This window comes from Stenella coeruleoalba (assembly GCF_951394435.1).
Source record: "Stenella coeruleoalba genome assembly, chromosome: 4".
NCBI lineage: Eukaryota > Metazoa > Chordata > Mammalia > Artiodactyla > Delphinidae > Stenella > Stenella coeruleoalba.
This window is the reverse complement of record NC_137149.1, coordinates 91,032,727-91,060,570: the sequence shown is the minus strand read 5'-3', so window position 1 is coordinate 91,060,570 and position 27,844 is coordinate 91,032,727. Positions and strand designations below refer to the sequence as shown.

At 43.8% G+C, this 27,844-nt stretch overlaps 1 long non-coding RNA gene across 1 annotated transcript in view; it reads right to left on the bottom strand.

The window, feature by feature from the left end:
• The window catches only part of LOC307185335, a 596,100-nt gene that overhangs the window by 37,379 nt on the left and 530,877 nt on the right, over nt 1–27,844 (bottom strand). The window contains exon 3 of the long non-coding RNA XR_013828014.1: nt 3,006–3,091. This is a non-coding gene — a long non-coding RNA (uncharacterized lncRNA). The remainder of the gene's footprint in view (nt 1–3,005; nt 3,092–27,844) is intronic.

Below are 27,844 nucleotides of genomic sequence, written 5' to 3'. Positions count from 1 at the left end.
TGAAAAAGAATAGATATTTTTATTGACATCATCTATCAATGACAGTTAAAGTGTAGCCTAAGGGAAGCTGGTGGTGAGTGCTTCTGACCCTGAAGACTTCAATCATCTAAAGTTTGGACTCTGCCTACTTCCCAAGGCCCTTAATGAACATATGTGTAGCCGTAGCTTAAAAAATTCCCCAGTTTGGGTTTCGGGGAGACACTGATTTTGAAAAAGCCCTGGTGTTCTCCTTACATGAATGGGACTCTTCCTACTGCTAAAACATGTCTGTCACACCCAGAGGATGGTATACCCTCTGATCGGGAAGAGTTTGGAAAAGGCATCTCATCTCCTCATCTCCTGGTGCTCGGGTTCACCCCTCCAGCATCTTTACTAACAGTCTCCCCACTTGGAGATGTCAGCACTGTCAACATCCTGTTGCGTACAGTTTGGAATTTGTCCAGAGGATGAAGCGGAAGGATGAGGAACAATGAGAGACAAGTCCTAGGTGTTCAGACAGGCACATGTCACTCTAATTTCCAATCAGGAAGACGAATTGACCAAAGGCTAGGGTTGCCCATGGAAACAGAATAGGGCTTGAGGAAATCCCGCTGCTTTGTGGCCAGTTCCCATAAACACGAGTTGAACAATGGAACTCAGGGGCAGTAAAATTCACAAAACTGCAGAGTTGAAAATATCCATCACTGAAAAATGTCTTGAGGAAAGTCAGAGAAAAGGACTTGTAAGCAAGGGAGAATGGCAGGAAAGGGATTTGAGGAGGTAGAAAGGACTCGCCATTAAGCACAAGAAAAGGAGCTGAACATTGCCAACATTGCAGTTGGCCAAAAAAGGTGTATGCGTTCTTTTCTGTATATATTCAAGAAAAGGGCATACACTTTTTTAGCCAACCAAACAGGTGGGCACTGGAAGTCAATACCACAAAAGATATCACTTCACATCAGTCAGAAGAGCCATCCTCATAAAGCGTAAACAACAGAAATGCAGGACAGGGCAACGAGAAGAGGGAGCCCTGTGAGACTTATAGTGGAAATGTATATTGCCAACGGCCATTCTGGAGAAGTGTATTGTGTTTACTAAAGCATCTAAAAAATGAGCTACAGAGCATAGGGCACTTGCACTCATGGGCGTATATCTTGGGAAAAACAAAAATCGAGAGGACACAGGCACCCCAATGTTTACCCCCTCTCTGTTTAAAAGATCCTCGACTAGGATATAACTTAAATGTCTCTGGAGGGAAAAAATGGATAGAGATGTGGTACTTAGGTAGAGTGGAATATTATTCAGCCTGGAAATCAATGAAATATGGCCAGTTGTAACAACTCCGGAGGAGTTACGTATGATCATTCTAAGTGACAGAATTCAAAAAGAAAAAGACACATATCATAAGATATCACTTAAAGGTGGAATCCAAAATGGCTACACATGAACTAAATTACAAAACAAAAACATAGTCAAATATGTAGAAAACACGCATAAGGCTGCTAAACGGGAAAGGTGGGGAGGGGTGAGGCATCATCCAGGAGGTTGAAATTAGCAAAGATACCATTCCAAATACCAAACTGATAATCAACAAGGCCTACACGGTAGCTAAAAGAACTGCACTCAGCACACTCAAGTCACCGGAAAAGAATATATACGACTGGTAAGAATCTGAAAAAGAATTTATTGATGTCTCTCTGTACGTGAATCAAGTGGATGTACAGCAGCAAGAAACAGAGCTTTGAAAATCAGCTGTAACCAATATAGTAATAAATTGAAAAAAATAAACGACAGAGAGACAGAGAAAACCTCTTACAACTTTTCCTCAGGGACGGTGATGCAACATGGATTGAACACATCTAGACCCACAGCAGGATGAGACATAAGGCTGGAAACTGTTTGCGCTAAGAGAAATGTGAGGTTGGGTGAGGAAATGCACACCCTTTAAAGTAATACTACCTGGTACCCATTCAATGGGTCCCAAATCTGCAGGTTCAAGGGATCTTCCTACAGCTAAAACATGCATGAAAAACCCAGAGGACTGTACACCATGTGATCGGGAGATGTGTCTAAAATGCACCTCATTTATCCTCTCCTGCTGCTCCTGTTCACCATTCCAGCCACGCTACTTAGAATCTCCCCACTTGGAGAATCAGCACATTTAAACTTCTGTTTCACACATTTTGCAAATTGTGAGGAGGATGAACGGGAAGGGGGGGAACCAATGAGAGAAGAGTTGTAGGGGTTTGGACGGGCACATATCACTCTAATTTCCCATTAAGAGTAAGAATTAAAGGAAGGCTCAGCCTGCCTCGCCGGAGCCAAAATAGGGCCTGAAGCAATCCTGCGAGTTTGAGGCCAGCTCACAAAAGAGCAACTTAAAAAATGGAGCTCAGGGTCACTGCAATTCACAAACCTGCAGAGTTATAAATGAAAACTAACGTCCAAAAATATGTTGAGGTAAGGCAAAGAAGAGGATCTGAATGCAAGACAGAATTGCAAGAAACAGATTTCAAGAGATAGATTGGACTCGTCTTTAACGCACATGAAAAGCGGCAGAATTTCGACAATGATGCAGTTGGCCCAAAAGGGCGTATGCGTTTTTTCCTGACTATATCCAGGAAAAAACGCATACGCACTTTATGGGCAACGAAGCAAGCAAGCAATGCAAATGTGCACAACAAAGAAGTCTCACTTCCCACCGGTCAAAAGGGCCATCCTAAAAAATTGTAAAAACCAGAAATGCAGGACAGGCCATGGAGAACTGGGAACCTTGTTATGCTGATGGGCGGGATGTAAATTGCCAACAGACACTCAGGAGAAGTGTATGGTGTTTCCTGAAACATCTAAAAAACAAAGCAACAGAGCCTAGGGCACTTCCACTTATGGTCCTATAGCTTAGGGAAATTAAGATCAAAAAGACACAGCCACCCCAAAGTTTGGGACGCCTCTGTTTACAAGAACCTCATTTACCGTACAAGTTTAATATCACAGAAAGTGAAAAATGGATAAAGAACTTGTGGTACTTACGTACAATGCAGTATCACTCAGCAATGAAATCTATGTCATCAGGACCGTAGCAGCATAATGAGTGGATTCAGGTACGATGATTCTAAATGAAATAAGTCAAACAGAAAAAGAAACATCATAAGATTTCACTAATACACGGAATGTAAACTTGGCTACACAGGAACTGCATTCCAAAACAGAACAGCGTCTCAAATATAGAAAACCAACTTATGCTTGCTTAAGGGGAAAGGTGAGTTGGGGTGCTGCATAAAACCAGAGATTGAAATGAGCACAGATAAAGTTCCTTAAGCCAAATATGGAATAGACAAGAGCTACTCCTTGCTCAACGAAATGGACTCAACAACCCATATTAAACGCCTAAGAATGTACCTGACTAGTAAGTATCTTAAAACCTATGGATTGCTATGTCTCCAAAAGAGAATCAAGCGTGTGTACAGGGGCATAAACGCAGCAGTGATAGGATTGGAGAGGTTCGGTGAGCAAATGAAGACCCTTTGAAGACATATTGCATGGTACCCATTCCACGGGTCTCAACTCTCCAGGTTTAAGGTATTCTTCCTTCAGCTAAAACATGCATGTGGAACCCAGAGTATGATCAACCGTGTGAACGGGAGACGTGTTCAAATATGTCTCAGTTTTCCTCCCCTGGTACTCGGGTGCAACATTCCAGACGCTTTACTAACACTCTCCCCACTTGGAGAGTCAGCGCCTTTAACCTCCTGTTTGGCCCAGTTTGCAATTTCTGCGGAAGATGAACAGGAATAGGGAGAACCAATGAGAGACTAGCTGGAGGTGTCTGGACGGGCAAATTTAACTCTCATTTCCCACCAGGAAGAGGAAATAACCAAAGGCTCAGCGTGCCGTGCCGGAACCAGATTAGGGCCTGAAGACATCCTGCGGTGTTGCGGCCAGCTCACAAGAAAGCGAGTTGAAGAAAGGAGCTCAGGGACACTATAATTCACAAAGCTGCAGAGTTATAAATGACAGCTATCGTCCAAAAATATACTGAAGTAAGGCTGCCAAGAGGACTTGAAAGCAGGGCAGAATTGCAGCAAACCGATTTCAGGAGGTAGACTGGAATTGCATTGAAAGCATAGGAAAAGAGGCAGAACGTCCACAATGATGCACTTGGCCAAAAAGGGCGTATGCGTTTTTTCCTGAATATATTCAGGAAAAAACGCATACGCCCTTTTTGGCCAACCAAGCAAGCTTGCAAAGGAAATCTGCACTACAATGAAGTCTCACTTCCCCCCGGTCAAAAGGGCCATCTGAAAAAAGTGTAAAATCCAGAAAGGCAGGAAAGGCCATGGAGAACTGGGAGCCTTGTTATGCTGAAGGGCGGGATGTAAATTGCCAACAGACACTCTGGAGAAGTGTATGGTGTTTCCTGAAACATCGAAAAAACAAAGCAACAGAGCCTAGGGCACTTCCACTTATGGTCCTATAGCTTAGGGAAATTAAAATCAAAAAGACACAGCCACCCCAAAGTTTGGGACGCCTCTGTTTACAAGAACCTCGTTTGCCGTACAAATTCAATATCACAGAAAGTGAAAAATGGATAAAGAACTTTTGGTACTTACGTACAATGCAGTATCACTCAGCAATGAAATCTATGTCATCAGGCCCGTAGCAGCACAATGAGTGGATTCAGGTACGATGATTCTAACTGAAATAAGTCACACAGAAAAAGAAACATCATAAGATATCACTAATACACGGAATGTAAACTTGGCTACACAGGAACTGAATTCCAAAACAGAACAGGGTCTCAAATTTAGAAAACCAACTTATGCTTGCTTAAGGGGAAAGGTGAGTTGGGGTGCTGCATAAAACCAGAGATTGAAATGAGCACAGATAAAGTTCCTTAAGCCAAATATGGAATAGACAAGAGCTACTCCTTGCTCAACGAAATGGACTCAACACCCCATATTAAACGCCTAAGAATGTACCTGACTAGTAAGTATCTTAAAACCTATGGATTGCTATGTCTCCAAAAGAGAATCAAGCATGTGTACAGGGGCATAAACGCAGCAGTGATAGGATTGGAGAGGTTCGGTGAGCAAATGAAGACCCTTTGAAGTCATATTGCATGGTACCCATTCCACGGGTTTCAACTACCCAGGTTTTAGGTATTCTTCCTTCAGCTAAAACATGCATGTGGAACCCAGAGTATGATCAACCATGTGATCGGGAGACGTGTTCAAATATGTCTCAGTTTTCGTACCCTGGTACTCGGGTGCAACATTCCAGACGCTTTACTAACACTCTCCCCACTTGGAGAGTCAGTCCCTTTAACCTCCTGTTTGGCCCAGTTTGCAATTTCTGCGGAAGATGAACAGGAATAGCGAGAACCAATGAGAGGCTAGCTGGAGGTGTCTGGACGGGCAAATTTAACTCTCATTTCCCACCAGGAAGAGGAATTAAACAAAGGCTCAGCGTGCCATGCCGGAACCAGATTAGGGCCTGAAGCCATCCTGCGGTGTTGCGGCCAGCTCACAAGAAAGCGAGTTGAAGAAAGGAGCTCAGGGGCACTGTAATTCACAAACCTGCAGAGTTATAAATGACAGCTATCGTCCAAAAATATACTGAAGTAAGGCTGCCAAGAGGACTTGAAAGCGGGGCAGAATTGCAGGAAACCGATTTCAGGAGGTAGACTGGAATTGCATTGAAAGCATAGGAAAAGAGGCAGAACGTCCACAATGATGCACTTGGCCAAAAAGGGCGTATGCGTTTTTTCCTGAATATATTCAGGAAAAAACGCATACGCCCTTTTTGGCCAACCAAGCAAGCTTGCAAAGGAAATCTGCACTACAATGAAGTCTCACTTCCCCCCGGTCAAAAGGGCCATCTGAAAAAAGTGTAAAATCGAGAAAGGCAGGACAGGCCATGGAGAACTGGGAGCCTTGTTATGCTGATGGGCGGGATGTAAATTGCCAACAACCACTCAGGAGAAGTGTATGGTGTTTCCTGAAACATCTAAAAAACAAAGCAACAGAGCCTAGGGCACTTCCAATTATGGTCCTATAGCTTAGGGAAATTAAAATCAAAAAGACACAGCCACCCCAAAGTTTGGAAAGGCTCTGTTTACAAGAACCTCGTTTACAGTACAAGTTCAACATCGCAGAAAGTGAAAAATGGATAAAGAAGTTGTGGTATTTACTTACAAAGCAATATCACTCAGCAATGAAATCTGTGTCATCAGGCCCTTAGCAGCACAATGAGTGGATTCAGGTATGATGATTCTAACTGAAATAAGTCACACAGAAAAAGAAACATCATAAGATATCAGTAATACACGGAATGTAAACTTGGCTACACAGGAACTGAATTACAGAACAGAACAGGGTCTCAAGTTTAGAAAACCAACTTATGCTTGCTTAAGGGTAAAGGTGAGTTGGGGTGCTGCATAAAACCAGAGATTGAAATGAGCACAGATAAAGTTCCTTAAGCCAAATATGGAATAGACAAGAGCTACTCCTTGCTCAACGAAATGGACTCAACACCGCATATTAAACGCCTAAGAATGTACCTGACTAGTAAGTATCTTAAAACCTATGGATTGCTATGTCTCCGAAAGAGAATCAAGCATGTGTACAGGGGCATAAACGCAGCAGTGATAGGATTGGAGTGGTTCGGTGAGCAAATGAAGACCCTTTGAAGTCATATTGCATGGTACCCATTCCACGGGTCTTAACTCTCCAGGTTTAAGGTATTCTTCCTTCAGCTAAAACATGCATGTAGAACCTAGAGTATGATCAACCATGTGATCGGGAGACGTGTTCAAATATGTCTCAGTTTTCGTACCCTGGTACTCGGGTGCAACATTCCAGACGCTTTAGTAACACTCTCCCGACTTGGAGAGTCAGTCCCTTTAACCTCCTGTTTGGCCCAGTTTGCAATTTCTGCGGAAGATGAACAGGAATAGCGAGAACCAATGAGAGGCTAGCTGGAGGTGTCTGGACGGGCAATTTTAACTCTCATTTCCCACCAGGAAGAGGAATTAACCAAAGTCTCAGCGTGCCGTGCCAGAACCAGATTAGGGCCTGAAGCCATCCTGCGGTGTTGCGGCCAGCTCAAAAGAAAGCGAGTTGAAGAAAGGAGCTCAGGGGCACTGTAATTCACAAACCTGCAGAGTTATAAATGACAGCTATCGTCCAAAAATAGACTGAAGTAAGGCTGCCAAGAGGACTTGAAAGCGGGGCAGAATTGCAGGAAACCGATTTCAGGAGGTAGACTGGAATTGCATTGAAAGCATAGGAAAAGAGGCAGAACGTCCACAATGATGCACTTGGCCAAAAAGGGCGTATGCGTTTTTTCCTGAATATATTCAGGAAAAAACGCATACGCCCTTTTTGGCCAACCCAGCAAGCTTGCAAAGGAAATCTGCACTACAATGAAGTCTCACTTCCCCCCGGTCAAAAGGGCCATCTGAAAAAAGTGTAAAATCCAGAAAGACAGGACAGGCCATGGAGAACTGGGAGCCTTGTTATGCTGATGGGCGGGATGTAAATTGCCAACAACCACTCGGGAGAAGTGTATGGTGTTTCCTGAAACATCTAAAAAACAAAGCAACAGAGCCTAGGGCACTTCCACTTATGGTCCTATAGCTTAGGGAAATTAAAATCAAAAAGACACAGCCACCCCAAAGTTTGGAAAGGCTCTGTTTACAAGAACCTCGTTTACAGTACAAGTTCAACATCGCAGAAAGTGAAAAATGGATAAAGAAGTTGTGGTATTTACTTACAAAGCAATATCACTCAGCAATGAAATCTGTGTCATCAGGCCCTTAGCAGCACAATGAGTGGATTCAGGTATGATGATTCTAACTGAAATAAGTCACACAGAAAAAGAAACATCATAAGATATCAGTAATACACGGAATGTAAACTTGGCTACACAAGAACTGAATTACAGAACAGAACAGGGTCTCAAATTTAGAAAACCAACTTATGCTTGCTTAAGGGTAAAGGTGAGTTGGGGTGCTGCATAAAACCAGAGATTGAAATGAGCACAGATAAAGTTCCTTAAGCCAAATATGGAATAGACAAGAGCTACTCCTTGCTCAACGAAATGGACTCAACACCGCATATTAAACGCCTAAGAATGTACCTGACTAGTAAGTATCTTAAAACCTATGGATTGCTATGTCTCCGAAAGAGAATCAAGCATGCGAACAGGGGCATAAACGCAGCAGTGATAGGATTGGAGAGGTTCGGTGAGCAAATGAAGACCCTTTGAAGTCATATTGCATGGTACCCATTCCACGGGTTTCAACTACCCAGGTTTAAGGTATTCTTCTTTCAGCTAAAACATGCATGTGGAACCTAGAGTATGATCAACCATGTGATCGGGAGACGTGTTCAAATATGTCTCAGTTTTCCTCCCCTGGTACTCGGGTGCAACATTCCAGACGCTTTACTAACACTCTCCCCACTTGGAGAGTCAGTCCCTTTAACCTCCTGTTTGGCCCAGTTTGCAATTTCTGCGGAAGATGTACAGGAATAGCGAGAACCAATGAGAGGCTAGCTGGAGGTGTCTGGACGGGCAAATTTAACTCTCATTTCCCACCAGGAAGAGGAATTAACCAAAGGCTCAGCGTGCCGTGCCGGAACCAGAGTAGGGCCTGAAGCCATCCTGCGGTGTTGCGGCCAGGTCACAAGAAAGCGAGTTGAAGAAAGGAGCTCAGGGGCACTGTAATTCACAAACCTGCAGAGTTATAAATGACAGCTATCGTCCAAAAATAGACTGAAGTAAGGCTGCCAAGAGGACTTGAAAGCGGGGCAGAATTGCAGGAAACCGATTTCAGGAGGTAGACTGGAATTGCATTGAAAGCATAGGAAAAGAGGCAGAACGTCCACAATGATGCACTTGGCCAAAAAGGGCGTATGCGTTTTTTCCTGAATATATTCAGGAAAAAACGCATACGCCCTTTTTGGCCAACCAAGCAAGCTTGCAAAGGAAATCTGCACTACAATGAAGTCTCACTTCCCCCCGGTCAAAAGGGCCATCTGAAAAAAGTGTAAAATCCAGAAAGGCAGGACAGGCCATGGAGAACTGGGAGCCTTGTTATGCTGATGGGCGGGATGTAAATTGCCAACAGACACTAGGGAGAAGTGTATGGTGTTTCCTGAAACATCTAAAAAACAAAGCAACAGAGCCTAAGGCACTTCCACTTATGGTCCTATAGCTTAGGGAAATTAAAATCAAAAAGACACAGCCACCCCAAAGTTTGGAACGGCTCTGTTTACAAGAACCTCGTTTACAGTACAAGTTCAACATCGCAGAAAGTGAAAAATGGATAAAGAAGTTGTGGTATTTACTTACAAAGCAATATCACTCAGCAATGAAATCTGTGTCATCAGGCCCTTAGCAGCACAATGAGTGGATTCAGGTATGATGATTCTAACTGAAGTAAGTCACACAGAAAAAGAAACATCATAAGATATCAGTAATACATGGAATGTAAACTTGGCTACACAGGAACTGAATTACAGAACAGAACAGGGTCTCAAATTTAGAAAACCAACTTATGCTTGCTTAAGGGTAAAGGTGAGTTGGGGTGCTGCATAAAACCAGAGATTGAAATGAGCACAGATAAAGTTCCTTAAGTCAAATATGGAATAGACAAGAGCTACTCCTTGCTCAACGAAATGGACTCAACACCGCATATTAAACGCCTAAGAATGTACCTGACTAGTAAGTATCTTAAAACCTATGGATTGCTATGTCTCCGAAAGAGAATCAAGCATGTGTACAGGGGCATAAATGCAGCAGTGATAGGATTGGAGAGGTTCGGTGAGCAAATGAAGACCCTTTGAAGTCATATTGCATGGTACCCATTCCACGGGTCTTAACTCTCCAGGTTTAAGGTATTCTTCCTTCAGCTAAAACATGCATGTGGAACCCAAGTATGATCAACCATGTGAACGGGAGACGTGTTCAAATATGTCTCAGGTTTCCTCCCCTGGTACTCGGGTGCAACATTCCAGACGCTTTACTAACACTCTCCCGACTTGGAGAGTCAGCGCCTTTAACCTCCTGTTTGGCCCAGTTTGCAATTTCTGCGGAAGATGAACAGGAATAGGGAGAACCAATGAGAGACTAGCTGGAGGTGTCTGGACGGGCAAATTTAACTCTCATTTCCCACCAGGAAGAGGAAATAACCAAAGGCTCAGCGTGCCGTGCCGGAACCAGATTAGGGCCTGAAGACATCCTGCGGTGTTGCGGCCAGCTCACAAGAAAGCGAGTTGAAGAAAGGAGCTCAGGGACACTATAATTCACAAAGCTGCAGAGTTATAAATGACAGCTATCGTCCAAAAATATACTGAAGTAAGGCTGCCAAGAGGACTTGAAAGCAGGGCAGAATTGCAGCAAACCGATTTCAGGAGGTAGACTGGAATTGCATTGAAAGCATAGGAAAAGAGGCAGAACGTCCACAATGATGCACTTGGCCAAAAAGGGCGTATGCGTTTTTTCCTGAATATATTCAGGAAAAAACGCATACGCCCTTTTTGGCCAACCAAGCAAGCTTGCAAAGGAAATCTGCACTACAATGAAGTCTCACTTCCCCCCGGTCAAAAGGGCCATCTGAAAAAAGTGTAAAATCCAGAAAGGCAGGAAAGGCCATGGAGAACTGGGAGCCTTGTTATGCTGAAGGGCGGGATGTAAATTGCCAACAGACACTCTGGAGAAGTGTATGGTGTTTCCTGAAACATTGAAAAAACAAAGCAACAGAGCCTAGGGCACTTCCACTTATGGTCCTATAGCTTAGGGAAATTAAAATCAAAAAGACACAGCCACCCCAAAGTTTGGGACGCCTCTGTTTACAAGAACCTCGTTTGCCGTACAAATTCAATATCACAGAAAGTGAAAAATGGATAAAGAACTTTTGGTACTTACGTACAATGCAGTATCACTCAGCAATGAAATCTATGTCATCAGGCCCGTAGCAGCACAATGAGTGGATTCAGGTACGATGATTCTAACTGAAATAAGTCACACAGAAAAAGAAACATCATAAGATATCACTAATACACGGAATGTAAACTTGGCTACACAGGAACTGAATTCCAAAACAGAACAGGGTCTCAAATTTAGAAAACCAACTTATGCTTGCTTAAGGGGAAAGGTGAGTTGGGGTGCTGCATAAAACCAGAGATTGAAATGAGCACAGATAAAGTTCCTTAAGCCAAATATGGAATAGACAAGAGCTACTCCTTGCTCAACGAAATGGACTCAACACCCCATATTAAACGCCTAAGAATGTACCTGACTAGTAAGTATCTTAAAACCTATGGATTGCTATGTCTCCAAAAGAGAATCAAGCATGTGTACAGGGGCATAAACGCAGCAGTGATAGGATTGGAGAGGTTCGGTGAGCAAATGAAGACCCTTTGAAGTCATATTGCATGGTACCCATTCCACGGGTTTCAACTACCCAGGTTTTAGGTATTCTTCCTTCAGCTAAAACATGCATGTGGAACCCAGAGTATGATCAACCATGTGATCGGGAGACGTGTTCAAATATGTCTCAGTTTTCGTACCCTGGTACTCGGGTGCAACATTTCAGACGCTTTACTAACACTCTCCCGACTTGGAGAGTCAGTCCCTTTAACCTCCTGTTTGGCCCAGTTTGCAATTTCTGCGGAAGATGAACAGGAATAGCGAGAACCAATGAGAGGCTAGCTGGAGGTGTCTGGACGGGCAAATTTAACTCTCATTTCCCACCAGGAAGAGGAATTAAACAAAGGCTCAGCGTGCCATGCCGGAACCAGATTAGGGCCTGAAGCCATCCTGCGGTGTTGCGGCCAGCTCACAAGAAAGCGAGTTGAAGAAAGGAGCTCAGGGGCACTGTAATTCACAAACCTGCAGAGTTATAAATGACAGCTATCGTCCAAAAATATACTGAAGTAAGGCTGCCAAGAGGACTTGAAAGCGGGGCAGAATAGCAGGAAACCGATTTCAGGAGGTAGACTGGAATTGCATTGAAAGCATAGGAAAAGAGGCAGAACGTCCACAATGATGCACTTGGCCAAAAAGGGCGTATGCGTTTTTTCCTGAATATATTCAGGAAAAAACGCATACGCCCTTTTTGGCCAACCAAGCAAGCTTGCAAAGGAAATCTGCACTACAATGAAGTCTCACTTCCCCCCGGTCAAAAGGGCCATCTGAAAAAAGTGTAAAATCGAGAAAGGCAGGACAGGCCATGGAGAACTGGGAGCCTTGTTATGCTGATGGGCGGGATGTAAATTGCCAACAACCACTCAGGAGAAGTGTATGGTGTTTCCTGAAACATCTAAAAAACAAAGCAACAGAGCCTAGGGCACTTCCAATTATGGTCCTATAGCTTAGGGAAATTAAAATCAAAAAGACACAGCCACCCCAAAGTTTGGAAAGGCTCTGTTTACAAGAACCTCGTTTACAGTACAAGTTCAACATCGCAGAAAGTGAAAAATGGATAAAGAAGTTGTGGTATTTACTTACAAAGCAATATCACTCAGCAATGAAATCTGTGTCATCAGGCCCTTAGCAGCACAATGAGTGGATTCAGGTATGATGATTCTAACTGAAATAAGTCACACAGAAAAAGAAACATCATAAGATATCAGTAATACACGGAATGTAAACTTGGCTACACAGGAACTGAATTACAGAACAGAACAGGGTCTCAAGTTTAGAAAACCAACTTATGCTTGCTTAAGGGTAAAGGTGAGTTGGGGTGCTGCATAAAACCAGAGATTGAAATGAGCACAGATAAAGTTCCTTAAGCCAAATATGGAATAGACAAGAGCTACTCCTTGCTCAACGAAATGGACTCAACACCGCATATTAAACGCCTAAGAATGTACCTGACTAGTAAGTATCTTAAAACCTATGGATTGCTATGTCTCCGAAAGAGAATCAAGCATGTGTACAGGGGCATAAACGCAGCAGTGATAGGATTGGAGTGGTTCGGTGAGCAAATGAAGACCCTTTGAAGTCATATTGCATGGTACCCATTCCACGGGTCTTAACTCTCCAGGTTTAAGGTATTCTTCCTTCAGCTAAAACATGCATGTGGAACCTAGAGTATGATCAACCATGTGATCGGGAGACGTGTTCAAATATGTCTCAGTTTTCGTACCCTGGTACTCGGGTGCAACATTCCAGACGCTTTAGTAACACTCTCCCGACTTGGAGAGTCAGTCCCTTTAACCTCCTGTTTGGCCCAGTTTGCAATTTCTGCGGAAGATGAACAGGAATAGCGAGAACCAATGAGAGGCTAGCTGGAGGTGTCTGGACGGGCAATTTTAACTCTCATTTCCCACCAGGAAGAGGAATTAACCAAAGTCTCAGCGTGCCGTGCCAGAACCAGATTAGGGCCTGAAGCCATCCTGCGGTGTTGCGGCCAGCTCAAAAGAAAGCGAGTTGAAGAAAGGAGCTCAGGGGCACTGTAATTCACAAACCTGCAGAGTTATAAATGACAGCTATCGTCCAAAAATAGACTGAAGTAAGGCTGCCAAGAGGACTTGAAAGTGGGGCAGAATTGCAGGAAACCGATTTCAGGAGGTAGACTGGAATTGCATTGAAAGCATAGGAAAAGAGGCAGAACGTCCACAATGATGCACTTGGCCAAAAAGGGCGTATGCGTTTTTTCCTGAATATATTCAGGAAAAAACGCATACGCCCTTTTTGGCCAACCCAGCAAGCTTGCAAAGGAAATCTGCACTACAATGAAGTCTCACTTCCCCCCGGTCAAAAGGGCCATCTGAAAAAAGTGTAAAATCCAGAAAGACAGGACAGGCCATGGAGAACTGGGAGCCTTGTTATGCTGATGGGCGGGATGTAAATTGCCAACAACCACTCGGGAGAAGTGTATGGTGTTTCCTGAAACATCTAAAAAACAAAGCAACAGAGCCTAGGGCACTTCCACTTATGGTCCTATAGCTTAGGGAAATTAAAATCAAAAAGACACAGCCACCCCAAAGTTTGGAAAGGCTCTGTTTACAAGAACCTCGTTTACAGTACAAGTTCAACATCGCAGAAAGTGAAAAATGGATAAAGAAGTTGTGGTATTTACTTACAAAGCAATATCACTCAGCAATGAAATCTGTGTCATCAGGCCCTTAGCAGCACAATGAGTGGATTCAGGTATGATGATTCTAACTGAAATAAGTCACACAGAAAAAGAAACATCATAAGATATCAGTAATACACGGAATGTAAACTTGGCTACACAAGAACTGAATTACAGAACAGAACAGGGTCTCAAATTTAGAAAACCAACTTATGCTTGCTTAAGGGTAAAGGTGAGTTGGGGTGCTGCATAAAACCAGAGATTGAAATGAGCACAGATAAAGTTCCTTAAGCCAAATATGGAATAGACAAGAGCTACTCCTTGCTCAACGAAATGGACTCAACACCGCATATTAAACGCCTAAGAATGTACCTGACTAGTAAGTATCTTAAAACCTATGGATTGCTATGTCTCCGAAAGAGAATCAAGCATGCGTACAGGGGCATAAACGCAGCAGTGATAGGATTGGAGAGGTTCGGTGAGCAAATGAAGACCCTTTGAAGTCATATTGCATGGTACCCATTCCACGGGTTTCAACTACCCAGGTTTAAGGTATTCTTCTTTCAGCTAAAACATGCATGTGGAACCTAGAGTATGATCAACCATGTGATCGGGAGACGTGTTCAAATATGTCTCAGTTTTCCTCCCCTGGTACTCGGGTGCAACATTCCAGACGCTTTACTAACACTCTCCCCACTTGGAGAGTCAGTCCCTTTAACCTCCTGTTTGGCCCAGTTTGCAATTTCTGCGGAAGATGTACAGGAATAGCGAGAACCAATGAGAGGCTAGCTGGAGGTGTCTGGACGGGCAAATTTAACTCTCATTTCCCACCAGGAAGAGGAATTAACCAAAGGCTCAGCGTGCCGTGCCGGAACCAGAGTAGGGCCTGAAGCCATCCTGCGGTGTTGCGGCCAGGTCACAAGAAAGCGAGTTGAAGAAAGGAGCTCAGGGGCACTGTAATTCACAAACCTGCAGAGTTATAAATGACAGCTATCGTCCAAAAATAGACTGAAGTAAGGCTGCCAAGAGGACTTGAAAGCGGGGCAGAATTGCAGGAAACCGATTTCAGGAGGTAGACTGGAATTGCATTGAAAGCATAGGAAAAGAGGCAGAACGTCCACAATGATGCACTTGGCCAAAAAGGGCGTATGCGTTTTTTCCTGAATATATTCAGGAAAAAACGCATACGCCCTTTTTGGCCAACCAAGCAAGCTTGCAAAGGAAATCTGCACTACAATGAAGTCTCACTTCCCCCCGGTCAAAAGGGCCATCTGAAAAAAGTGTAAAATCCAGAAAGGCAGGACAGGCCATGGAGAACTGGGAGCCTTGTTATGCTGATGGGCGGGATGTAAATTGCCAACAGACACTGGGGAGAAGTGTATGGTGTTTCCTGAAACATCTAAAAAACAAAGCAACAGAGCCTAGGGCACTGCCACTTATGGTCCTATAGCTTAGGGAAATTAAAATCAAAAAGACACAGCCACCCAAAGTTTGGGACGCCTCTGTTTACAAGAACCTCGTTTACAGTACATGTTCAACATCGCCGAAAGTGAAAAATGGATAAAGAAGTTGTGGTATTTACTTACAAAGCAATATCACTCAGCAATGAAATCTATGTCATCAGGCCCTTAGCATCACAATGAGTGGATTCAGGTATGATGATTCTAACTGAAGTAAGTCACACAGAAAAAGAAACATCATAAGATATCAGTAATACACGGAATGTAAACTTGGCTACACAGGAACTGAATTACAGAACAGAACAGGGTCTCAAATTTAGAAAACCAACTTATGCTTGCTTAAGGGGAAAGGTGAGTTGGGGTGCTGCATAAAACCAGAGATTGAAATGAGCACAGATAAAGTTCCTTAAGCCAAATATGGAATAGACAAGAGCTACTCCTTGCTCAACGAAATGGACTCAACACCCCATATTAAACGCCTAAGAATGTACCTGACTAGTAAGTATCTTAAAACCTATGGATTGCTATGTCTCCAAAAGAGAATCAAGCATGTGTACAGGGGCATAAACGCAGCAGTGATAGGATTGGAGAGGTTCGGTGAGCAAATGAAGACCCTTTGAAGTCATATTGCATGGCACCCATTCCACGGGTCTCAACTCTCCAGGTTTAAGGTATTCTTCCTTCAGCTAAAACATGCATGTGGAACCCAGAGTATGATCAACCATGTGAACGGGAGACGTGTTCAAATATGTCTCAGTTTTCGTACCCTGGTACTCGGGTGCAACATTCCAGACGCTTTACTAACACTCTCCCCACTTGGAGAGTCAGCGCCTTTAACCTCCTGTTTGGCCCAGTTTGCAATTTCTGCGGAAGATGAACAGGAATAGCGAGAACCAATGAGAGACTAGCTGGAGGTGTCGGGACGGGCAAATTTAACTCTCATTTCCCACCAGGAAGAGGAAATAACCAAAGGCTCAGCGTGCCGTACCGGAACCAGATTAGGGCCTGAAGCCATCCTGCGGTGTTGCGGCCAGGTCACAAGAAAGCGAGTTGAAGAAAGGAGCTCAGGGGCACTGTAATTCACAAACCTGCAGAGTTATAAATGACAGCTATCGTCCAAAAATAGACTGAAGTAAGGCTGCCAAGAGGACTTGAAATCGGGGCAGAATTGCAGGAAACCGATTTCAGGAGGTAGACTGGAATTGCATTGAAAGCATAGGAAAAGAGGCAGAACGTCCACAATGATGCACTTGGCCAAAAAGGGCGTATGCGTTTTTTCCTGAATATATTCAGGAAAAAACGCATACGCCCTTTTTGGCCAACCAAGCAAGCTTGCAAAGGAAATCTGCACTACAATGAAGTCTCACTTCCCCCCGGTCAAAAGGGCCATCTGAAAAAAGTGTAAAATCCAGAAAGGCAGGACAGGCCATGGAGAACTGGGAGCCTTGTTATGCTGATGGGCGGGATGTAAATTGCCAACAGACACTCGGGAGAAGTGTATGGTGTTTCCTGAAACATCTAAAAAACAAAGCAACAGAGCCTAGGGCACTGCCACTTATGGTCCTATAGCTTAGGGAAATTAAAATCAAAAAGACACAGCCACCCAAAAGTTTGGGACGCCTCTGTTTACAAGAACCTCGTTTACAGTACAAGTTCAACATCGCCGAAAGTGAAAAATTGATAAAGAAGTTGTGGTATTTACTTACAAAGCAATATCACTCAGCAATGAAATCTATGTCATCAGGCCCTTAGCATCACAATGAGTGGATTCAGGTATGATGATTCTAACTGAAATAAGTCACATAGAAAAAGAAACATCATAAGATATCAGTAATACACGGAATGTAAACTTGGCTACACAGGAACTGAATTACAGAACAGAACAGGGTCTCAAATTTAGAAAACCAACTTATGCTTGCTTAAGGGTAAAGGTGAGTTGGGGTGCTGCATAAAACCAGAGATTGAAATGAGTACAGATAAAGTTCCTTAAGTCAAATATGGAATAGACAAGAGCTACTCCTTGCTCAACGAAATGGACTCAACACCGCATATTAAACGCCTAAGAATGTACCTGACTAGTAAGTATCGTAAAACCTATGGATTGCTATGTCTCCAAAAGAGAATCAAGCATGTGTACAGGGGCATAAACGCAGCAGTGATAGGATTGGAGAGGTTCGGTGAGCAAATGAAGACCCTTTGAAGTCATATTGCATGGTACCCATTACACGGGTCTCAACTCTACAGGTTTAAGGTATTCTTCCTTCAGCTAAAACATGCATGTGGAACCCAAGTATGATCAACCATGTGAACGGGAGACGTGTTCAAATATGTCTCAGTTTTCCTCCCCTGGTACACGGGTGCAATATTCCAGACGCTTTACTAACACTCTCCCGACTTGGAGAGTCAGCGCCTTTAACCTCCTGTTTGGCCCAGTTTGCAATTTCTGCGGAAGATGAACAGGAATAGCAAGAACCAATGAGAGGCTAGCTGGAGGTGTCTGGACGGGCAAATTTAACTCTCATTTCCCACCAGGAAGAGGAAATAACCAAAGGCTCAGCGTGCCGTACCGGAACCAGATTAGGGCCTGAAGCCATCCTGCGGTGTTGCGGCCAGCTCAAAAGAAAGCGAGTTGAAGAAAGGAGCTCAGGGGCACTGTAATTCACAAACCTGCAGAGTTATAAATGACAGCTATCGTCCAAAAATAGACTGAAGTAAGGCTGCCAAGAGGACTTGAAAGCGGGGCAGAATTGCAGGAAACCGATTTCAGGAGGTAGACTGGAATTGCATTGAAAGCATAGGAAAAGAGGCAGAACGTCCACAATGATGCACTTGGCCAAAAAGGGCGTATGCGTTTTTTCCTGAATATCTTCAGGAAAAAACGCATACGCCCTTTTTGGCCAACCAAGCAAGCTTGCAAAGGAAATCTGCACTACAATGAAGTCTCACTTCCCCCCGGTCAAAAGGGCCATCTGAAAAAAGTGTAAAATCCAGAAAGGCAGGACAGGCCATGGAGAACTGGGAGCCTTGTTATGCTGATGGGCGGGATGTAAATTGCCAACAACCACTCGGGAGAAGTGTATGGTGTTTCCTGAAACATCTAAAAAACAAAGCAACAGAACCTAGGGCACTTCCACTTATGGTCCTATAGCTTAGGGAAATTAAAATCAAAAAGACACAGCCACCCCAAAGTTTGGAACGGCTCTGTTTACAAGAACCTCGTTTACAGTACAAGTTCAACATCGCAGAAAGTGAAAAATGGATAAAGAAGTTGTGGTATTTACTTACAAAGCAATATCACTCAGCAATGAAATCTGTGTCATCAGGCCCTTAGCAGCACAATGAGTGGATTCAGGTATGATGATTCTAACTGAAGTAAGTCACACAGAAAAAGAAACATCATAAGATATCAGTAATACACGGAATGTAAACTTGGCTACACAGGAACTGAATTACAGAACAGAACAGTGTCTCAAATTTAGAAAACCAACTTATGCTTGCTTAAGGGTAAAGGTGAGTTGGGGTGCTGCATAAAACCAGAGATTGAAATGAGCACAGATAAAGTTCCTTAAGTCAAATATGGAATAGACAAGAGCTACTCCTTGCTCAACGAAATGGACTCAACACCGCATATTAAACGCCTAAGAATGTACCTGACTAGTAATTATCTTAAAACCTATGGATTGCTATGTCTCCGCAAGAGAATCAAGCATGTGTACAGGGGCATAAACGCAGCAGTGATAGGATTGGAGAGGTTCGGTGAGCAAATGAAGACCCTTTGAAGTCATATTGCATGGTACCCATTACACGGGTCTTAACTCTCCAGGTTTAAGGTATTCTTCCTTCAGCTAAAACATGCATGTGGAACCCAAGTATGATCAACCATGTGAACGGGAGACGTTTCAAATATGTCTCAGTTTTCCTCCCCTGGTACTCGGGTGCAACATTCCAGACGCTTTACTAACACTCTCCCCACTTGGAGAGTCAGCGCCTTTAACCTCCTGTTTGGCCCAGTTTGCAATTTCTGCGGAAGATGAACAGGAATAGCGAGAACCAATGAGAGGCTAGCTGGAGGTGTCTGGACGGGCAAATTTAACTCTCATTTCCCACCAGGAAGAGGAAATAACCAAAGGCTCAGCGTGCCGTGCCGGAACCAGATTAGGGCCTGAAGCCATCCTGCGGTGTTGCGGCCAGGTCACAAGAAAGCAAGTTGAAGAAAGGAGCTCAGGGGCACTGTAATTCACAAACCTGCAGAGTTATAAATGACAGCTATCGTCCAAAAATAGACTGAAGTAAGGCTGCCAAGAGGACTTGAAAGCGGGGCAGAATTGCAGGAAACCGATTTCAGGAGGTAGACTGGAATTGCACTGAAAGCATAGGAAAAGAGGCAGAACGTCCACAATGATGCACTTGGCCAAAAAGGGCGTATGCGTTTTTTCCTGAATATATTCAGGAAAAAACGCATACGCACTTTTTGACCAACCAAGCAAGCTTGCAAAGGAAATCTGCACTACAATGAAGTCTCACTTCCCCCCAGTCAAAAGGGCCATCTGAAAAAAGTGTAAAATCCAGAAAGGCAGGACAGGCCATGGAGAACTGGGAGCCTTGTTATGCTGATGGGCGGGATGTAAATTGCCAACAACCACTCGGGAGAAGTGTATGGTGTTTCCTGAAACATCTAAAAAACAAAGCAACAGAGCCTAGGGCACTTCCACTTATGGTCCTATAGCTTAGGGAAATTAAAATCAAAAAGACACAGCCACCCCAAAGTTTGGAACGGCTCTGTTTACAAGAACCTCGTTTACAGTACAAGTTCAACATCGCAGAACGTGAAAAATGGATAAAGAAGTTGTGGTATTTACTTACAAAGCAATATCACTCAGCAATGAAATCTGTGTCATCAGGCCCTTAGCAGCACAATGAGTGGATTCAGGTATGATGATTCTAACTGAAGTAAGTCACACAGAAAAAGAAACATCATAAGATATCAGTAATACAAGGAATGTAAACTTGGCTACACAGGAACTGAATTACAGAACAGAACACGGTCTCAAATTTAGAAAACCAACTTATGCTTGCTTAAGGGGAAAGGTGAGTTGGGGTGCTGCATAAAACCAGAGATTGAAATGAGCACAGATAAAGTTCCTTAAGTCAAATATGGAATAGACAAGAGCTACTCCTTGCTCAACGAAATGGACTCAACACCGCATATTAAACGCCTAAGAATGTACCTGACTAGTAAGTATCTTAAAACCTATGGATTGCTATGTCTCCGAAAGAGAATCAAGCATGTGTACAGGGGCATAAACGCAGCAGTGATAGGATTGGAGAGGTTCGGTGAGCAAATGAAGACCCTTTGAAGTCATATTGCATGGTACCCATTACACGGGTCTTAACTCTCCAGGTTTAAGGTATTCTTCCTTCAGCTAAAACATGCATGTGGAACCCAAGTATGATCAACCATGTGAACGGGAGACGTTTCAAATATGTCTCAGTTTTCCTCCCCTGGTACTCGGGTGCAACATTCCAGACGCTTTACTAACACTCTCCCCACTTGGAGAGTCAGCGCCTTTAACCTCCTGTTTGGCCCAGTTTGCAATTTCTGCGGAAGATGAACAAGAATAGCGAGAACCAATGAGAGACTAGCTGGAGGTGTCTGGACGGGCAAATTTAACTCTCATTTCCCACCAGGAAGAGGAAATAACCAAAGGCTCAGCGTGCCGTGCCGGAACCAGATTAGGGCCTGAAGCCATCCTGCGGTGTTGCGGCCAGGTCACAAGAAAGCAAGTTGAAGAAAGGAGCTCAGGGGCACTGTAATTCACAAACCTGCAGAGTTATAAATGACAGCTATCGTCCAAAAATAGACTGAAGTAAGGCTGCCAAGAGGACTTGAAAGCGGGGCAGAATTGCAGGAAACCGATTTCAGGAGGTAGACTGGAATTGCACTGAAAGCATAGGAAAAGAGGCAGAACGTCCACAATGATGCACTTGGCCAAAAAGGGCGTATGCGTTTTTTCCTGAATATATTCAGGAAAAAACGCATACGCACTTTTTGACCAACCAAGCAAGCTTGCAAAGGAAATCTGCACTACAATGAAGTCTCACTTCCCCCCAGTCAAAAGGGCCATCTGAAAAAAGTGTAAAATCCAGAAAGGCAGGACAGGCCATGGAGAACTGGGAGCCTTGTTATGCTGATGGGCGGGATGTAAATTGCCAACAACCACTCGGGAGAAGTGTATGGTGTTTCCTGAAACATCTAAAAAACAAAGCAACAGAGCCTAGGGCACTTCCACTTATGGTCCTATAGCTTAGGGAAATTAAAATCAAAAAGACACAGCCACCCCAAAGTTTGGAACGGCTCTGTTTACAAGAACCTCGTTTACAGTACAAGTTCAACATCGCAGAACGTGAAAAATGGATAAAGAAGTTGTGGTATTTACTTACAAAGCAATATCACTCAGCAATGAAATCTGTGTCATCAGGCCCTTAGCAGCACAATGAGTGGATTCAGGTATGATGATTCTAACTGAAGTAAGTCACACAGAAAAAGAAACATCATAAGATATCAGTAATACAAGGAATGTAAACTTGGCTACACAGGAACTGAATTACAGAACAGAACACGGTCTCAAATTTAGAAAACCAACTTATGCTTGCTTAAGGGTAAAGGTGAGTTGGGGTGCTGCATAAAACCAGAGATTGAAATGAGCACAGATAAAGTTCCTTAAGTCAAATATGGAATAGACAAGAGCTACTCCTTGCTCAACGAAATGGACTCAACACCGCATATTAAACGCCTAAGAATGTACCTGACTAGTAAGTATCTTAAAACCTATGGATTGCTATGTCTCCGAAAGAGAATCAAGCATGTGTACAGGGGCATAAACGCAGCAGTGATAGGATTGGAGAGGTTCGGTGAGCAAATGAAGACCCTTTGAAGTCATATTGCATGGTACCCATTACACGGGTCTTAACTCTCCAGGTTTAAGGTATTCTTCCTTCAGCTAAAACATGCATGTGGAACCCAAGTATGATCAACCATGTGAACGGGAGACGTTTCAAATATGTCTCAGTTTTCCTCCCCTGGTACTCGGGTGCAACATTCCAGACGCTTTACTAACACTCTCCCCACTTGGAGAGTCAGCGCCTTTAACCTCCTGTTTGGCCCAGTTTGCAATTTCTGCGGAAGATGAACAAGAATAGCGAGAACCAATGAGAGACTAGCTGGAGGTGTCTGGACGGGCAAATTTAACTCTCATTTCCCACCAGGAAGAGGAAATAACCAAAGGCTCAGCGTGCCGTGCCGGAACCAGATTAGGGCCTGAAGCCATCCTGCGGTGTTGCGGCCAGGTCACAAGAAAGCAAGTTGAAGAAAGGAGCTCAGGGGCACTGTAATTCACAAACCTGCAGAGTTATAAATGACAGCTATCGTCCAAAAATAGACTGAAGTAAGGCTGCCAAGAGGACTTGAAAGCGGGCCAGAATTGCAGGAAACCGATTTCAGGAGGTAGACTGGAATTGCATTGAAAGCATAGGAAAAGAGGCAGAACGTCCACAATGATGCACTTGGCCAAAAAGGGCGTATGCGTTTTTTCCTGAATATCTTCAGGAAAAAACGCATACGCCCTTTTTGGCCAACCAAGCAAGCTTGCAAAGGAAATCTGCACTACAATGAAGTCTCACTTCCCCCCGGTCAAAAGGGCCATCTGAAAAAAGTGTAAAATCCAGAAAGGCAGGACAGGCCATGGAGAACTGGGAGCCTTTTTATGCTGATGGGCGGGATGTAAATTGCCAACAACCACTCGGGAGAAGTGTATGGTGTTTCCTGAAACATCTAAAAAACAAAGCAACAGAACCTAGGGCACTTCCACTTATGGTCCTATAGCTTAGGGAAATTAAAATCAAAAAGACACAACCACCCCAAAGTTTGGAACGGCTCTGTTTACAAGAACCTCGTTTACAGTACAAGTTCAACATCGCAGAAAGTGAAAAATGGATAAAGAAGTTGTGGTATTTACTTACAAAGCAATATCACTCAGCAATGAAATCTGTGTCATCAGGCCCTTAGCAGCACAATGAGTGGATTCAGGTATGATGATTCTAACTGAAGTAAGTCACACAGAAAAAGAAACATCATAAGATATCAGTAATACACGGAATGTAAACTTGGCTACACAGGAACTGAATTACAGAACAGAACAGTGTCTCAAATTTAGAAAACCAACTTATGCTTGCTTAAGGGTAAAGGTGAGTTGGGGTGCTGCATAAAACCAGAGATTGAAATGAGCACAGATAAAGTTCCTTAAGTCAAATATGGAATAGACAAGAGCTACTCCTTGCTCAACGAAATGGACTCAACACCGCATATTAAACGCCTAAGAATGTACCTGACTAGTAAGTATCTTAAAACCTATGGATTGCTATGTCTCCGAAAGAGAATCAAGCATGTGTACAGGGGCATAAACGCAGCAGTGATAGGATTGGAGAGGTTCGGTGAGCAAATGAAGACCCTTTGAAGTCATATTGCATGGTACCCATTACACGGGTCTTAACTCTCCAGGTTTAAGGTATTCTTCCTTCAGCTAAAACATGCATGTGGAACCCAAGTATGATCAACCATGTGAACGGGAGACGTTTCAAATATGTCTCAGTTTTCCTCCCCTGGTACTCGGGTGCAACATTCCAGACGCTTTACTAACACTCTCCCCACTTGGAGAGTCAGCGCCTTTAACCTCCTGTTTGGCCCAGTTTGCAATTTCTGCGGAAGATGAACAGGAATAGCGAGAACCAATGAGAGGCTAGCTGGAGGTGTCTGGACGGGCAAATTTAACTCTCATTTCCCACCAGGAAGAGGAAATAACCAAAGGCTCAGCGTGCCGTACCGGAACCAGATTAGGGCCTGAAGCCATCCTGCGGTGTTGCGGCCAGCTCAAAAGAAAGCGAGTTGAAGAAAGGAGCTCAGGGGCACTGTAATTCACAAACCTGCAGAGTTATAAATGACAGCTATCGTCCAAAAATAGACTGAAGTAAGGCTGCCAAGAGGACTTGAAAGCGGGGCAGAATTGCAGGAAACCGATTTCAGGAGGTAGACTGGAATTGCATTGAAAGCATAGGAAAAGAGGCAGAACGTCCACAATGATGCACTTGGCCAAAAAGGGCGTATGCGTTTTTTCCTGAATATCTTCAGGAAAAAACGCATACGCCCTTTTTGGCCAACCAAGCAAGCTTGCAAAGGAAATCTGCACTACAATGAAGTCTCACTTCCCCCCGGTCAAAAGGGCCATCTGAAAAAAGTGTAAAATCCAGAAAGGCAGGACAGGCCATGGAGAACTGGGAGCCTTGTTATGCTGATGGGCGGGATGTAAATTGCCAACAACCACTCGGGAGAAGTGTATGGTGTTTCCTGAAACATCTGAAAAACAAAGCAACAGAACCTAGGGCACTTCCACTTATGGTCCTATAGCTTAGGGAAATTAAAATCAAAGAGACACAGCCACCCCAAAGTTTGGAACGGCTCTGTTTACAAGAACCTCGTTTACAGTACAAGTTCAACATCGCAGAAAGTGAAAAATGGATAAAGAAGTTGTGGTATTTACTTACAAAGCAATATCACTCAGCAATGAAATCTGTGTCATCAGGCCCTTAGCAGCACAATGAGTGGATTCAGGTATGATGATTCTAACTGAAGTAAGTCACACAGAAAAAGAAACATCATAAGATATCAGTAATACAAGGAATGTAAACTTGGCTACACAGGAACTGAATTACAGAACAGAACAGGGTCTCAAATTTAGAAAACCAACTTATGCTTGCTTAAGGGTAAAGGTGAGTTGGGGTGCTGCATAAAACCAGAGATTGAAATGAGCACAGATAAAGTTCCTTAAGTCAAATATGGAATAGACAAGAGCTACTCCTTGCTCAACGAAATGGACTCAACACCGCATATTAAACGCCTAAGAATGTACCTGACTAGTAAGTATCTTAAAACCTATGGATTGCTATGTCTCCGAAAGAGAATCAAGCATGTGTACAGGGGCATAAACGCAGCAGTGATAGGATTGGAGAGGTTCGGTGAGCAAATGAAGACCCTTTGAAGTCATATTGCATGGTACCCATTACACGGGTCTTAACTCTCCAGGTTTAAGGTATTCTTCCTTCAGCTAAAACATGCATGTAGAACCCAAGTATGATCAACCATGTGAACGGGAGACGTTTCAAATATGTCTCAGTTTTCCTCCCCTGGTACTCGGGTGCAACATTCCAGACGCTTTACTAACACTCTCCCCACTTGGAGAGTCAGCGCCTTTAACCTCCTGTTTGGCCCAGTTTGCAATTTCTGCGGAAGATGAACAGGAATAGCGAGAACCAATGAGAGACTAGCTGGAGGTGTCTGGACGGGCAAATTTAACTCTCATTTCCCACCAGGAAGAGGAAATAACCAAAGGCTCAGCGTGCCGTGCCGGAACCAGATTAGGGCCTGAAGCCATCCTGCAGTGTTGCGGCCAGGTCACAAGAAAGCAAGTTGAAGAAAGGAGCTCAGGGGCACTGTAATTCACAAACCTGCAGAGTTATAAATGACAGCTATCGTCCAAAAATAGACTGAAGTAAGGCTGCCAAGAGGACTTGAAAGCGGGGCAGAATTGCAGGAAACCGATTTCAGGAGGTAGACTGGAATTGCACTGAAAGCATAGGAAAAGAGGCAGAACTTCCACAATGATGCACTTGGCCAAAAAGGGCGTATGCGTTTTTTCCTGAATATATTCAGGAAAAAACGCATACGCACTTTTTGACCAACCAAGCAAGCTTGCAAAGGAAATCTGCACTACAATGAAGTCTCACTTCCCCCCAGTCAAAAGGGCCATCTGAAAAAAGTGTAAAATCCAGAAAGGCAGGACAGGCCATGGAGAACTGGGAGCCTTGTTATGCTGATGGGCGGGATGTAAATTGCCAACAACCACTCGGGAGAAGTGTATGGTGTTTCCTGAAACATCTAAAAAACAAAGCAACAGAGCCTAGGGCACTTCCACTTATGGTCCTATAGCTTAGGGAAATTAAAATCAAAAAGACACAGCCACCCCAAAGTTTGGAACGGCTCTGTTTACAAGAACCTCGTTTACAGTACAAGTTCAACATCGCAGAACGTGAAAAATGGATAAAGAAGTTGTGGTATTTACTTACAAAGCAATATCACTCAGCAATGAAATCTGTGTCATCAGGCCCTTAGCAGCACAATGAGTGGATTCAGGTATGATGATTCTAACTGAAGTAAGTCACACAGAAAAAGAAACATCATAAGATATCAGTAATACAAGGAATGTAAACTTGGCTACACAGGAACTGAATTACAGAACAGAACACGGTCTCAAATTTAGAAAACCAACTTATGCTTGCTTAAGGGGAAAGGTGAGTTGGGGTGCTGCATAAAACCAGAGATTGAAATGAGCACAGATAAAGTTCCTTAAGTCAAATATGGAATAGACAAGAGCTACTCCTTGCTCAACGAAATGGACTCAACACCGCATATTAAACGCCTAAGAATGTACCTGACTAGTAAGTATCTTAAAACCTATGGATTGCTATGTCTCCGAAAGAGAATCAAGCATGTGTACAGGGGCATAAACGCAGCAGTGATAGGATTGGAGAGGTTCGGTGAGCAAATGAAGACCCTTTGAAGTCATATTGCATGGTACCCATTACACGGGTCTTAACTCTCCAGGTTTAAGGTATTCTTCCTTCAGCTAAAACATGCATGTGGAACCCAAGTATGATCAACCATGTGAACGGGAGACGTTTCAAATATGTCTCAGTTTTCCTCCCCTGGTACTCGGGTGCAACATTCCAGACGCTTTACTAACACTCTCCCCACTTGGAGAGTCAGCGCCTTTAACCTCCTGTTTGGCCCAGTTTGCAATTTCTGCGGAAGATGAACAGGAATAGCGAGAACCAATGAGAGACTAGCTGGAGGTGTCTGGACGGGCAAATTTAACTCTCATTTCCCACCAGGAAGAGGAAATAACCAAAGGCTCAGCGTGCCGTGCCGGAACCAGATTAGGGCCTGAAGCCATCCTGCGGTGTTGCGGCCAGGTCACAAGAAAGCAAGTTGAAGAAAGGAGCTCAGGGGCACTGTAATTCACAAACCTGCAGAGTTATAAATGACAGCTATCGTCCAAAAATAGACTGAAGTAAGGCTGCCAAGAGGACTTGAAAGCGGGGCAGAATTGCAGGAAACCGATTTCAGGAGGTAGACTGGAATTGCACTGAAAGCATAGGAAAAGAGGCAGAACGTCCACAATGATGCACTTGGCCAAAAAGGGCGTATGCG